The sequence below is a fragment of the Helianthus annuus genome, chromosome 9 (assembly GCF_002127325.2).
Source record: "Helianthus annuus cultivar XRQ/B chromosome 9, HanXRQr2.0-SUNRISE, whole genome shotgun sequence".
NCBI classification, from domain to species: Eukaryota; Viridiplantae; Streptophyta; class Magnoliopsida; order Asterales; family Asteraceae; genus Helianthus; species Helianthus annuus.
The window spans coordinates 89,845,462-89,862,101 of NC_035441.2; positions in this window are offsets into that span (position 1 = coordinate 89,845,462).

Sequence of the window (16,640 nt, forward strand, 5' to 3'; positions counted from 1 at the left end):
ATGAGCCTCTGAATGAGTCTTGGGCTTGACATGCGTTACAGTTCGGGTCCTACTCCGGGTCCCGCTAGATTCTCTGAATTGCCTATCCATAGCTTTGGCAACAGCGTTTTCAACCAGTGCTTGCAGTTCCGCACCAGTGACGTGAATCTTTGTATCATCTGGGTGTTCTCCAGAATGACTGTTGGTCTCCTCCGATTTGGCCATGTAGCTTTAAGCTACATAAAAGGACAAGGTCTTATTTAGAAACCTAACAGTATTATCGTTCTAGATGATTTATTAACCATGGTATTAAGAACCATAATAGTTAATTTATTTAATTTCATTCAGGGCTTTTATTAGCAACTATATTATGGAATGAAATATATATATTGGCACAATAGGCCTAGTCACTTCGGACAACTACTAAATTATAAATTTAGATTTTTATAGGATTAGCATTGTATAATTAAACAAATAATCCTTTACTAGACAGAGAGTCATAAACCACAACTGCCACTATATGACATAGTCATAACCCGTAGGTATCAAGTCATTACCAGACTTGTATACAGATATAATCTGTAGATAATTTATTAAAAAGGGTGACATGTGTGATTTTACGAATCATGCTTAGTCAAGAATGTTAACATGTTTACAGATGTTAACAGGGGTTTGAATCTTTTCAACCAGGTTTTACCATATTGGCCAGGCCTGTTAATAAGACATTCAAGCTAGGTTCTACCTTACTAAGATTCTTATTAAAATGGCAAATCAAATACAAATTGATATTTTCCATTTATTTGAATATTAAATTCATGCACATAGATAAAATGAAAAATTTAAATTAACCATTTTAATTAAAGTAAACTAGTACAACTTTTGCCCTAAACGGGACTTTTCTCAAATAGCATGCCCACGCAGGGGCTAAACCAAACAACAGACAAAACTAACAAAACAAACCCACGCAGGGGTTAAACAGAAATAATATATCCATGCAGGGGTAGAATAAGAGAAAATATACCCACGCAGGGGTAGAATCCAGGAATAAATGTCCACGCAGGGACATGAGTAAAAGAGCTAACAACAAAGGATTTAATAATCCTTCTTACTCTTACCCTTAATCAAGTCAACCATCTTCTTGAACATACCGCGGTTGTGTCGGCGATCATTTTGCAATTCCCGTCGCACGTCGTGTATCCCTTGCAGGATTTCTTGGACTTGCGGTGGCGACATCATTGGCGCCGGCGGCGGTGGCTGATACTGCTGTGGCTGTGGAGGCTGCGGCTGCTGGTACCCTTGCGGTAAGTACCCAAAAGCTGATTGTCCCGTAGCCCAGGGACCTCCAAAAGCACTCTCCTGGTTGAGAGGGTTGTAGCCTGAAGCTAACCAGTAGGGATCTCCCGTATAATCATAGCCGGGAGGAAAAGTCGGCTCGAAAGGGTTGAACTGTGCTGCGCTAGCATACGCAGGGATGGGCTCTCCAAAGTTCTGCGGCGGTAGTGGCGCAATAGTCGCAGAAGTAACCTCTGAGATGGGATGCTGAGACTCTCCCATCTCTGACTCCTCGTGGAGCGGCGAGTAGCGGCCGCTACCTGAATGTCGAGGGGTGGCAATGCGAATCCCTCCTCGCGTAGACATACGCGCGTTCCTCCTTGGCCTCTGAGGCGGAGGAGGCAAAACCAGTGGTGGTGGTGGCGACGGAGTGACCACGTCGCGCCAGAAGGCCTCAGATGGGTCCTGCTGCTGAGGCTGCTGCTGAAGCTGCTGCTGCTGGGAGTGGTGCTGAGAGTGCACGGGAGAACCGTGGTAAGACTGGTGCATGTGAGAGTTATGATGGCTGGGGGTGTAAAACCAATCATGCTGTTTAAACCTCTCCTCGTAGCTGTCAACACCATTGAATGGTGATCCCCTGTATGGTGACCCATCCGATATCTCAATGGGATGGTTAGGCGTGCCGGACGGTGGCAGGGAAGGGTCAGTGTCCTCGTCGACCTCCATCTCGTTACCACCAGAGAAGTGGTCTTCAGGTCCTAGTGGGTTATGACCCACTGGTTCATCCAAGAAAGCATCAGGGTTATACAGGCCCTGATAAGCTGGTGCTGGGTAGTGGTGAGGTAACTGGTGTAATGGAATGAAAGATCCATGGGAGTCATGGGGCCCATTTTCAGAATGTGGCCCATAGGAGTGAGGTAGGGATGGCGAGGTACTCAGTGATACCGAGTGCCTGGCTGGTTCAGCAAATGATCTCCAAAGATCGTGGGCTGCAGTGTTGTGCGATGCTGATGGGGCTCGCCTGTGCGAAGGCCCTGCCTTGTGGTCATGTGATGTGGCGAATCCTCCTCGTCCTCGCATACATGGCGGCATGATGAACCTGTCAAAAATTAAACAAGTTGCACAACAAAATATATAAGACAAAGCTAATAATAAAAATAAAGATTAAATAAACGAAATGTCGAACATTTCCTAAGTTCTTTGTCTAGACTCGAAAATCGAGGATTGTGCAATTGTGTAACTGAGATTAAACACAAAGGACTAGTGTTTAATTCACTCAGCGTTGGCTCTGATACCAACCTGTCACACCCCTATCTCCACGTGTCACCGGTGGGCCCGGTGTGGGGTACAGTGACGTGGTTGGCATCGTCATAGACAAACAACACAATATAAGAATGCACAGCGGAAGCAGAATAGATACATTTCAACTTTATATAAAATGTAATAATAACATCGTAAGTAGTTGAAACGGATCCACAGGCGGATCAAATAAAAATGAGATAAAATTGTTCAACAGTTTATTTTGTCGTCCGAGCTTGCGAGACTATAGTGGACGCTCTTAGGAAACAGCCAGCCTAGTTCGTATAGTACCTGCACTTAACCTTTTGGGAAAATACGTCAGTTTACACTGGTAAATACAAATCAACTGACTCACTTTGAAAATAATTGAAAATTGATTTAAATGCACAAGGCATAAATATTTTTATTAACTTGGGATAATTTATGCAATATAAACTTGTGAACGAATTACATGTTACTCGTACATTTGGTGGCCCGGGATCTGCTGTCCGGGCTAAAGATTAAATGACACACCACATTAAAGAGTTATACATGCCGGGTGTACGCCTACACCCCGTGCTCTGGTCGTGGCCATCTCGTAAGATAATACCAAGGATATCCGGGACACGGTCAATAACCCCCCAAAGCCTAAAGTAAGAACAAGACTGTTTAAACGAGTCGCACAAACTATTCAAGACTGTACACCCATAGGGTGCAGGATTTGTGCGCTCGATCAAGCGGTATTTTAAATACCGTACCCCAAGCCCGTATAGGGAAAATAAGTCAAAATGTATTTACCTGAGCAAGTATGAATCACAAATGGTAAGTGTAGGTAGCTTTTACTGGGCCTCCTAATCTGGAACAAAGGTTTATAATAACCTATTAGATTCCTAACGGGTCTTTTATTTAAGCCTAAGCTTGACCGGTTAGTTTTAAGGACGATACGGTACAAGCGCACGATTAAGCGAAAGACCGGATAGAATGTGATTTAGACCCGACAAGTTTGAATACTTGTATCATATGGGTATACTAAATACATTCTGGATTTTGAGATAAAAATAATAACGTTTGACCCGTTTCGGTCAATTTACGCAAACTAGTTACGTAAACCGAACCGAACGCTAAAAGGGCGTTACGGGTAGCCAAAAGAGTCAAATGCAAGTTTCCCTGAGATAATATGCTTTAAATATGATATAACATCAGTAAGTTATGTTCTATATTGCCCGGAATAATTTTAAACTCAATTTATGCCTTATAAGGGCATTTTGGTCATTTAAAAGATTATAAAAGAGTCAAATTAGAAATCTGAGTTTCGGGTCTGGTTTATACAGTAAATATACTTCATTTAACATATTATAACAGTAGGGTATGACCCATATACCAAACTTAACATTTAAAATCAAACTATGCACCGTAGGGGTATTTTAGTAATTTCACAAGGGCTAAAAATGCCAAAACTGGAAATCTGGGTTCATATACTTATACTTACTGTTATTATATGAAAATATACTAAATACATCAGTAGGTATGAATCTTATATGTTTAAAATGAGTATAACGCTTACTATGCGTTAAAATGCTAAAAATGCGATTTAGAGCCGTTTTCGGGTTTTAATAAGAAAGCTGAGATTTTTACATTTCCAGAAGGCTCAACATAATTTATTTAACATATAAAATCAGTAGAAAAAGGTTTCGGGTCAAAAGAATGTATAAAACTCATTTTATGGCTTAAACGGTCAAAACCGGCATTAACCGAATCGACTTAGCGACGTATGATCCGTTCAGCCAAAAATCAAATAAAAATCATCAAAAATCCCAAAATAATATATAACATCAGTGGGTAAAAAGTTTTATATCAAAACGTGGCCTGAAATAGGCTATACGCGAAATGCGCCGTTTATGTAACTTTAAAATATAGTTTTACGATATCGGCCATAACTCAAAATCTGGACCACTAACTGATCTCAAATTTTCGGTGCAAGTTTATATATTAGAAATAAAGATTTCTACTCTTTCACTTTTCCAAAAATCACGTTTTATATCAAAAAGGGCAAAATAGTCAACTTTAAGCATAAATCGGAAACATGCAAATGAATCGGCTAAGCATAGACTCGAGATATAAAAATTCCAGAAAGTTATACTAAAATAAAAATAGTCAAAAATACACTCTAATACAGATCTCAAACATGCATGTACGGATCCGAATCGATAGTCTACGAAAAAGTCGTTTTATAAGACTTTCGGTTCCAATCCGGGTTTATACTAAAGATTGTCGAGTTGATCATGGTAAAACACATTCTAATATCCATTATAAGTTATTTTTGATGGTCAAACGAATTGCATGTCATCTACATTCCATTTAAGCTTATTTTTGCAAAAACAACTTCTGTTGACTTTTTAAGAACGTCTTTGACTCGACAATTAGCATGCAATAAGTGGGAATCAGAGAATACCCTTTTGAGGGTTTGTTTCCCACATAAATACCAACATATCAGTGGTTTCAATTTGAGAAATGACAGAGTATAACTCGTTTAATCGAAAAGTCAAATAATAAGAACAACGGTTTGACTTTTAACAATTAATCAATGCAAGAACGAATTATAAACTGATATAGAAGCTTACAAAGGTCCAAATGAAGCTTAGTTAACACTAGGATGTTGCCTTGTCGTTCAGAATCGCTCCAGAATGCCTTGAGAGCTTTTGCAAAGTTTGGGTGTTCTTGATACAATGCAAGTGCCAAGAAAATGAATGAATGATCTGCTTTATGAGGGGAATTCAGAGGTTATAGAGAGCTTACTGTTGTCCTAGGCATGCAAGGGATTTAATTGGTGCAAAAGGAGGTGGTATTAGCTGTTTTACACTTCAAAAATGGACCAGAATGCAAATAATTCGTGAACTCAGCATCTGATAGTCTCACGCGGCCCGCTTGGGCATGTCCAGGCGGGTCGCCTGGCCTGCTGGTCAGCCAAACAACTTTCACACTTGGCAGATTTGGTCCTTGTTCTTGCACGCGATGTTTCGGCTACTTATTTTGACCCGTAAACCCTCAAACTTGGTTTTTAAGAACCTTGGGATATTTACCAACATGGTAATGTCCTCGGATAACTTTGCGCTCAACCGAAAAGCCATGAAATTCGACGTTGACGCTTTTAGCCCCTCAAGTACGGTTTTGGCCATAACTTTCTCATACGTTAACGAAACTTCACGAAATTTTTACCACACATTCTAGTGAGTATATTTTAGCGTTACCAAGCTTCGGGTCTGCCAAAAGTTCACTCAGAGGTATAAATTCAACATGTTGACACTTTTGGCCCCTATAGTTTGTAATTCCTCACTTTTGTGCAATTTCCGCTTCGTATGATCCATGAACCATCCGTTTAAGGTTATAAACATTATGTAGGGTTATCATAGAGTCTATTTATCCATTGTTGACACTTTGGACCCTTACGTTCCATAGTTTTCACTGTTTGTCACTTTTAGTCCCTCTAAAGTTTGTTTTCACATACCGGAACCTTATGACACGTGTCAAGACATTATTGGACGAAATTTTTCGAGGTGTTACAACAAAGAAAGCAACTTTTAACCCAACTGAACAAGAGCTAAAAGAGCTAAAAACACCCAAGGTTGGTCAGACTTGGGTGGAAATTCTTTTCCCTTGAAACATCTGACTACGCCAGAGATCCCAAGTTTATAATCGTGGATCAGGAATCGGCATCCTTCTTAAAGATTGTTTTCTTGTGAAGGATTTAAAGTTGTTTTAAAACTTTTACAGGTTGAAGGACTACACCGGAGCTTCCAGATGTTAAGTGCGAAGCAGGAATTGGCATCTTGATTGGTAAATTGATTAAGTGTAGAGGTTTTATTCCTACACTTGATACAGGTGATAGTGGTTTTACAACTGATACAGAGGTTTGCATGTGCATAATTGCAAATGGTAAATCAGGGACATTTAGTTGTACCTGTATTTCCTTCAACTGGTAGATATTTTTATTCTTACAAGTGGTACAAAGAATTCGTCAAGGTCATTGAGTTGAACTTGATGCAATCTTCATACAAGTGATTGATGAACAAAATGATGAACCATGCCCCTAACTTACAAGTGAACTTACAAGTGGTTATAACAAACTTATTTTCCGGAAAAATCATTTTGATTAAAACAAACTTAAGTGTTTTGAAATCTAAATGAGAAAATAGTTTGTTGAAAGGGGGAGTTCTGATTGTTTATGCCTAGTGGATGGCGATTTGATGCGATTCGATATCGGTTGTCACTTTTTCTGTACAGTTTTTATTTTAAGTGGGTCAAGAGCTTAGTTTGTTTTCAAATTTCCTTTAAATGTGTTTGCATTCTAGGGGGAGTAGAAAATTTCAGGAAAAATTTCAGAAAATCCAAAAACATTAGAAAATTTGAAAAAGACAAAAACATGATAAAATTCAAAATGAGTTTTGGTGTATAAAAAGAGGAAATGATAGTACATCAGTGGACTGTCACAACATGCTAAAGAATTGGAATGTAAAAATGTGATAAACAATCTCACTACGGATATGCTAGTAGGTTTTTGCACATTTAGTAGATTGTGACGAGATATAAACCTAAATTCAAACTTGCTTATTTTGTGGGTAACAACTTCTTGGATATATGGGTAACCCCCGAAATCTTGTTTGAAAGGTCCCTCTTTCTGAGATACTAGGTCTTTATGCTCAGTGATATCTGGGGTATTATCGCGGGACTTCTGCTGAATGGAAATTCTGACCTAGTCCCTGTATAATACTTTCTGCAAATGCTTGAAACATAGCGCCGCCCTCAGCAAATTGATGAAACAATAAAATTGATAGTCATTGCTGTTGAAACAAAAGATCCTCTAAAGGGGACACACCTAAAGTCGAACCGTCATCTCTCTGCTGAACGGAAGTTCTGACCTGAGCTCTCACAGTTTCGCATCTAACCCTTTACAGATATCATCTGTGGTATACTCACCTGTAAGACTGAATATTGGGATCTGGATACGAGAGTATATTCAAGTGGTGGGACACGCGAATAAGTTTAAGTTCTTAAGACACTAATATCATATCTCGAAACAATTGAACTCTGTGTGAAAATTTAAGTGGATCAATATACTGATAATCTAGGTGAATTGTTTAGAACTTAAAATGAAATGAAGCTTAACGGTGTTGGTGATATGTCTCATAAACTGATATGATCCTCTTACACAAACTCACAAAAATATTGTCTGTAAATATTTTTTACTGCATTTATTTTCATTTTAAAAAATCCAAAAAGATTTTCGGTGTGTTTTAGCATAGACTTTTGAAAAATTCAAAAAGATTTTCGACAACTGATGTTGGAGAGCTGATTTTCAAAGTTCCAAGTGTTAAACATGATGACATTTTTGTGAGGGGGAGTGTGTGTTTTGAAATCTAATGTGTTTCTGATCAAATCAACAAGTGGTTCATCAAAGAGTATAGTTAATCTTGATGGGGAGAGTCTGTGTTAGTGAATTCAGATTAATATTGAATTGTTAAATCTGTGAAATTTACTTTGAGGTAGAGATGGTGCAGGTTTAAGTTTTGAACTGGGTTATCGATCTTGAGCAGAACTAGAGCCAGGTGACGATCTTGGAATCAAAGTTGTGTGATAGTAAGTCAGGTTGATCGATCCTGAGAAGCTTGTGTTTAAAGAGTCAGGTTCCAATGCCTGATAATTCTGATGATAGAGGATGAGCCAGGTTTCGATTCCGTGGACAAAGTTTGAGCCAGACAACGATCCTGAAGCTGATGATGCTGATGAACTTAAGGAATGCCAGCATATCGCAAATGGGAGTCTGAAGACATGCAAGAGAAGAAAGAGAGAGTGAAACCCAAAGACTGATAGAGACTGAAGTTACAAAGACTCAACACAGTCAGACTCGTCAACATCTGAGGGGGAGTCTGTTAGTGCATACATCTGTCGACTTCGTCTTGTATCGAGTCTTAGTCTAGATAGGATAGATCAGGGCACGTTATACGAGAAAATAGGAAGTTTAATGTGTTTAGAAGCTGATTTCGCTTGAACAAGCTAATTCCGCTTGAAATGACAGTGATCACTTTCAAGCGGAATCACAAGGCTCTTATTCCGCTCCAACTAGTTCGTGTATCTTTCGAGCGGAATCATGAGCACTAGATATAGTCATTCTGAGCGAAATCATTGTAACTTTACCGAGATGCTGCCGGTGTGAAGACTGATTGTAATTGCTGTTAAATCAATATAATCAGTGTTTAAAGTGAAGATTAAGCTGTTTCTACCTTTGTTTCTTGTTTTCCTCACCTGAAACAAAGTAAAACTCCTCTGAACGACTCATTCGGGTCTGTACACGATCCTACAAGACTAGTATTTTCCACTTGGTTCTTCCGAAAAACCACTTGTAGATCTTTAGATCTACAAGTTTATAACCTTATTTTTCAAGAAAAATTATATTTATTCAAGTTCAAGTTCATGGGTGGATGATTTCATCATCCTTCAAGACTTTAACCTTTACATCTTGCTAGTTCATGTTCTTAAACATGATCTAGCAAGTCAAGATGATGATCCATCTTACTTCTACTAACAAACAACATCCAATAATCATAACAACACAAGATCTACATGATTTAACCATACACTCACTCTTTATCCACTCTTTACCCTTTATGTTCAAGACTTAGATTATGTTCATTAGTGTTCTTTAACATTTCACCATACAATCATCTATTAACCACTAAAATCAAGAACAAGATGAAGTTTTAGAGCACTTACTACTAGCACAAGGCTAGGGAAGAAACAAGGCGTAAAAGTGGTGGATAAAAGAAAACTAGGGTGGTCTTTGAACTTTCGAGTGCACCAAGCTTGTTTGTATGACCTCTTGCGCCTTTGAGTGTATGAAAAATGGCTAGAAAGGAAGTTGATGGTGGTGATATGGTGATATGGTGGAGGAGGGTGGCGGCCGTAGGTGGGGAAGGAGAGAAGAGAGAAAGTTGTTGGTGTTGAGTATGTGATGAAACGAGATGGTTAACTAGTGGGTTAATTTATAAACCAATCTCAATATTAACCAATATGTAAAGTGTCTTATTATCCAACAACATCTAGCAATTAAATAATCAAAGAATGCAAGGGTGGGTCACCCTTGTGGTGACCGTCGAGTGTGGGGGGGGGGGGTATAGGGGGGTTGGGTTGTAATTCTTGGTTACTAATTAGTTAGGAACTTAGTTAGGATTTTAGTTAGGATATTAGTGTGTTATCTAATATAAAGTGTGTTAGGGTGTTCGGGCACCCTAACTAGCTCAGAAAAGTAAAAACAATGTTTTTGGCAAAATTTTTATGTTCCGGGTAAAGTCCGGTTGGTCGGTTGGATATTGATCCGTTAAAGTGCTAAATAAAGCTTTAAAGTGTCTTTTATATTGTTTTTAGTGACACATTAAATTCCCAACACTTTGGAAAGTGTCTAGGACTATTTTACCAAGTTTTTGCACTTTACTAGCATTGTTAAATGCTGAATTTTGGTATTTAGTGCAAAATTCTGCACTTGAAGTATGTTTTAGGCACTTCCGGGCACTATACTATCTCCTAGTGATGCAGTTTTATGGTCCTCACCTCCCTACACTCCCTACTAGTGTAGAAATCTATTCCTGGCTCATATTGGCCTCAAAGACAATGTCTGTCTAGGTGTTGGCAATGTCAGCATGTTTCTGGGTTATCCACTCACTGTGCAAACTGTGCTTTTGTGCATCAAGTTTGTCACTAATGTTTGTGTGTAAATAATAGAGTGACAGTATAAAATGTGATGCATGAGTATGTATGTATCAGAAAACAGAAAGCAGTCTAATCACAATTGAAATCAAGCACAACAAATAAGCACTAATTAAATATTAATTAATTTGTACGGATACCTGAATTTGTGAGGGTTGTCACATATTGCACGAAAACTCGATCAGTGGAAGATGATCATCCCAACTTCCACCTAAATCAATAACACAAGCCCTTGACATATCTTCCAACGTTTGAATTGTTCGCTCGCTTTGACCATCCGTCTAAGGATGATATGCAGTACTGAAATTCAATCGAGTGCCTAGGGATTGCTGAGAACTTTTCCAGAAGTGCGATGTATACCATGTATCCCTATCAGAAATGATAGATACTGGCACCTCGTGGAGAGATACAATCTCATCCACGTATAGCTGAGCTAACTTATCTGAGCTATGTGTTTCCTTAATAGGTAGGAAGTGGGCTGACTTAGTCAGTCTATCCACTATCACCCAAATAGTATCATTTCCTCGCTTTGTCTTTGGTAACTTGGGGATAAAATCCATAGTCACCATTTCCCACTTCCAGGTGGGAAGTTCAGGCTGTTGCAGCAAACCTGACGGCTTCTGGTGTTCTGCCTTAACTTGAGCACATGTCAGACACTTGGCCACATAAGTGGCTATAGACTTCTTCAAGCCTATCCATCAATAATTCGCCTTCAAATCCTGGTACATCTTGTCACTTCCAGGATGAACAGAATACTTGGAACTATGGGATTCTTGAAGGATCACTCCCCTAAGTCCTCCATAGATTGGAACCCATATCCGTCCATTTAATCTTAGGATTCCATCCTTACCACTTGATAACTGTTCTACAGTGATTCCTAGTTTTTTTTATTTGGATAGTTAGCTTCTAATACAGCTTCCTTCTGTGCGGCTAACAATCTTTCATTCAAACTGTTATTTAATTCAATGCTTTTGGCATTGATTCTTATGGGCTTCACCATTTCCTTCCTACTTAAGGCATCGGCGATTACATTCGCCTTGCCTGGATGGTATCGGATTTCACAATCATAGTCATTAAAAGTATCCATCCATCGACGTTGTCTCATGTTTAAGTCTTTCTGATTAAACAGATGTTGAAGGCTCTTGTGATCAGAATAGATCACACACTTAGTACCATACAAATAATGCCTCCAGACGATCAATAATTTATACGATCTTATCCATCGTTTTCCAGGTCACTTTCAGATCCTGATAACTTGAACTTACCATCTTTTATCTAACATCAGATGTTTAACATCTCATCTATACAAGGTCTCTAAAGGAGAAGCCTTGATATTTATATAACATCTATTATAGAAATGCTTACTTATGGTGAGATGGTTATTCCAACTATAGCTTAAAACCAATCTTAAGGGATAGCTAATCCTTTCAGCTAGCCAAACATATCGACGATCCTGGACAGCTGATGACGATTCTTAATTGTTGCCTAAATAGGGTTGCGGTAATCAATGCATGAGCAAGATGAACCGTCTTTCTTAATTAACTATAGCGAATTCTTAGAATATTGAGTTAGGCTATATGAATCCTCTATTTTAAAACTCACTTAATCAGGGTTTCGATTTTTCCAATGATGGTACTAACCGTCTTGGAGATTTCATACTAATACAGCCCTAAATGGGATATAAATCTTTACTCTACTTGCCTTTCAGGAGGTAAACAGGGTAGTCCTAGGAGAAGATAATCAAGACACAAGGAGGTTATAGAGATTTTCCAAATCTCATGCTCCAGTTCATCTATCATATTCTGTGTCGGATAAGTGACACATTTATGTTACGAGTCCATGAATTCCTTAATCGGAGACATTTACTTGGACAATTCCATTCTGGATATCTTCTTTGAATACCATTAGCTGACTTTAGTACCATATGACCATTGGAATATCCTTGCGGTTCCATGCATTAAACCTCCATACTGATCAGGCATGGAAGCAATCTATAGAACTTATTAAGATACATCAATCCTCATGTGGCGCTTTTGTCATACCGTCTGATATTTGAAATCGATAGAGATCAAAGAGATATCAACTACATATGCTGACGTACTACATCTAGAGAGAGGATGCTTCTAGAATTCTACGACTGAAGGTTTCTGACAGGAACAAAAGAAATGGTTCTTATGATTTCGCCTGTAAGTTTTACCTTACACTTAATATCTGGGGTTCTTACGGGAAAATTTCTAAAAGTTTGCTAAGCTAATGGTCTTATGAGAGACTTAGCAGCACCTGAAACCAAACGTAACTCTTAGCAATAAAATCACAATAAGGGATTTATCTGGTGTCATTATTAATGTGAACCGCCTCTAATCATTCATCAGGAGGGTTAAGCGCCTCCATTCTTAATCCTTTTAAACTTAGCTGCAAAATCTTTAACAAATTTTAGGGCAATCTCAGCTTTGACTGGTTATTTCTTAATCTATATAATGTGAGTAGCTGAGGTAGATCCATAATGGATTTATAATAAGCAGGCTTTGAAACCTTAATGTGCCCTCTTATTACCGATGCTAACCACCAATAATTATTTGCATTAAGCTTAGATTTTGGGTAAATTGAATAGGGCACTATCTCAGTCAATGAATTAAAATTTGTAACATATTGTCGACAGTCTAGAACTTTTATGATGAGAGTCAGAAATTCTTATTCCATCTTTTTCCATTTCGTGATGCGGATAATAGGTTTTTCTAATAAGGTCCTTAAAACTTGGACCATCCCATATTGTATAAGAGGATCTTTCTTGTGGACTTCATTAATGTCCTCACTAATTAAGGGTATTGCCATCGAATGACTGTGATGCATACCTCGCCGTGTCCTTTCCAGCATAACTGCTGATACACCTAATGGTTTCTACTCCATCTAACAATTTCCTGCAATCGATGGCCCCTTTTTACTATTGAAGTCTTTTGACTTCCAAGAGACGAAGTACTTTTAAGTACATCCTAAAAGGAATGGGGCTCCTTGCCATATATGATTTTGTTTAGTTTATTCTTCGCATTTGAAGCATGAATAAAGCTCTTCTCATGAGCAGCGGCATGTGTTTTAGAGCAAGCAGCATTCGGCTTCTTGAACCTTTTCATGACTTTTCTCATAGCCTTTCTAATAGCTGCGTTAATTATAGTTTGGAGATTAACTCCATTAACATTGAGGTTCACATTTGATGCATCATTAACATTTGTCGCATCTCTATCATCGCGACTGATGTTTATCTATTCTGAGTTTTCCATACTCGAAGCTTGGTACTAACCACCAAATTCAATAATTGCTTAGGTAATCTGTACCGCGTATCTCCTTGAATTATCAAAGGCTCACCATAAGGAGTCTTGATAACCACTGGCTTCTTAACATACATAATATGGGCTTGGTTACGAGACGACCAATCCATTCCTATCATCATATCGAGTCCTTCTAATTTAACGGAAGCAAGGACCACAGAAAAGAATGATTCCTAATGGATATAAAACATCCATCTAATACTACTAAAACAGTCTCTAAGGTACCATCGGCCAATTCTACTTTATACTTAACGTTTAGAGTTTTAACAGGCAGATTTAATAATTTACAAAATCTATTGTCTACGAAAGACTTATCTGTACCCGAATCAAATAATACTCTAGCATAAGCGTCATTGATAAGGAAAGTACCTGTTGTGACATTGTCATCCCGAACGGCCTCTTGAGCATTCATTTGAAAGACCCCAGCTTTGGTCTTCTTAGCCTCTCCAGGCTTCTTGGTTTTATTTGGGCAATTAGTTTTGATGTGCCCTATTTCATTACAACCATAGCAGGTTGTGTCCTTTATGTCTTGGCACTCCAAAGCTTTGTGCCCTTCCTTATTACAGATTCCACAAGGCTTAGCTTGTGACTCTAAAGTGCATTTCCCTTTAGTCGCCTTCTTTGGGCAGCGGGTCTTTATATGTCCTTTCTCGCCACAACCATAGCATGTGGCATCTTTCAAGTCCTTGCATTCATGAGTCTTGTGATCTGTCTCCTTACAGATGCCACATCCCCTGATCTGCTTATGGAAGCATTTTCCGAAGTGCTGTTTCCCGCAGGTTTTACATTTGGGTTTTGCCTCATTTGGCTTAGACTGGTTATAGTTTGAACCGGTCTTACCCTTTTTGTAACCCTTATTTGGGATATTATCGCACTTTCGCTTATGATCCTTTAATACTCGGTCCACGGCTTTGTTTACGGCTGTATCTAACATAGCCTGTAACTTAGTGCCCGTTAAGTTCAGTCTTGCATTATTATTCTGATCAACTGGATGATTGTGGGCTTCATATGAATCAGCCATGGTGAAGCTTTGAAGGCTATAAACCAAGCAATAATAATTTGTTTAATTATATAGTGAATCGTCGAATTTGATGATTAAATAGCCATGGTGTAAATAAACCATATAGGCCAATGGATAGTATAAAATTTATTTGATTGTGTTTTGCCTATGTTTTTAAATAAACCATCTTTGGCGTTTAAACGGAAATCTAATCCTTCATTTTTATTAGACAGGGGACATAAGTCACAACTGTCAATGTCGTACAGACATTTTGTATAGCGCAAAGGCTTGCCTTAAAGGACTTTTAGATGGCACAAAGGCCTTGTCACAAGGAGAATATAAAACATAATCAATGATCCTTTGGATCGGAAAATTTCATAATTCATTGCCTTTTGACAGGAAGTTATGAAATAAAACTATCTTTGTTATGAATACATCTTTGCCCGTAGGCATACATCTCAAATGGATGTTTTGATATATACATCATGTTTGACGTTTATTAGCCATGATTCATATTGATCATGACAAGTGTGATTTTATCGCATCGCAGTTGTCAGGAGTGTTAACATGTTTTCAGATGTTAACAAGGATCTGAATCTCTTTTAAACATGTTTTACCATCATAGCTAGATCTTTAATGACATTCAAGCTAGGTTATACCCTTTAAGATTCTTTTTAGTATATATATACTGGTAGATCAATTACAAAAAGGAATGATATTTTGATTTATTTCATACATTATATTCATATATAATGACAAAATTTAAATTTAGATAAAACATTCCAATGATTTTAAAAGAGGTACAGAATTGCCCTATACGGGACTTGAAAGGAATAATGTTGTCCGCGAAGGGACTAAAAGATAAATATGTCTTTATAAGGACTACAAAGGAAACGATCTTCAGCAAAAGGAGTTTCTTCTTCACTTTATTTCTGAATGTTTTCTCCTTGGTTGCACGTTTATCCTAGCCGCGGTATGAAGCTCGGCATTTCTATGTTTCGGATGGGGAGAATTTCCATTACGGCTTTTTTTTTGCTTGCGACATATTTAAAAAATATATATAAAATCGAAAGCAATAGTTTTCTGAATAGGGATGAGAGTATTCCTATGTTAAGTCTAGACTCAGAAGGTCAAGGAATGTGCTATTGTGTCATTGAGATTAAACATAAAAGGCTAGTGTTTAATACACTCAATGTTGGCTCTGATACCAACCTGTCACACCCCGATATTTCCACGTATTACCGGTGGGCCCGGTGGGGAGTATCGTGACGTAGTTGATATCGTCATAGTCAAACAACACAATTTAAATGCACAGCGAAAGCAAAAAGATAGATATATTTCAACCGAATAAAGAGTAATATCAAGTATTACAAGAACGGTTGTAAAAGATCCACAGGCGGATCAAATTTAAAAGAAACTGTTGGGATTGAACCCTACCAGAGGAACAGATAATGTAAAGCCAAAACCGGATCACATCAGAGGACTACAGTAAGTAGCAGTTTACTCTTTGCTTTCCCCTTGACAGTGGTATTCTAACAGCTGATGGATCTTAAGAACTGCTCATTACAACAACCGATGAACCAAACACTGATGAAACTCTAAAGACTGCTGAAGACAAACACTGTTGCTCTATCTACTGCTGTTTCCTAAGTACTGCTGAAGACACAAGCACTGCCCACTCAAAGACTAATCACCTTTGAAGAAAGCACTGAAGTTCAACATCAGTGCTCAGGCTACAACAGTGGAACGTGAAGCAGTTGTTATCTCTTGTCTTGAATTGTACTGATAATCAGATGTTGCATGTCAGTAGTTTGTTTAGAACAGTGTATATAGGTTGTTAGTTTGTTAGATATCACTATCATGGTGACGTCAGCTAAGATGATTCAGTGGTTTGGTTTGCTTATAAATGGAGCGGTACTCTGTACTGTTACATTTGATCATTTTGAGTGAGTTCTTCTCCTCAATTCAATCCTTTCATCTTGTGCAACCAACCTTGGGGTATCAGGCTGAGGGGGAGCTTAGTATTGTAA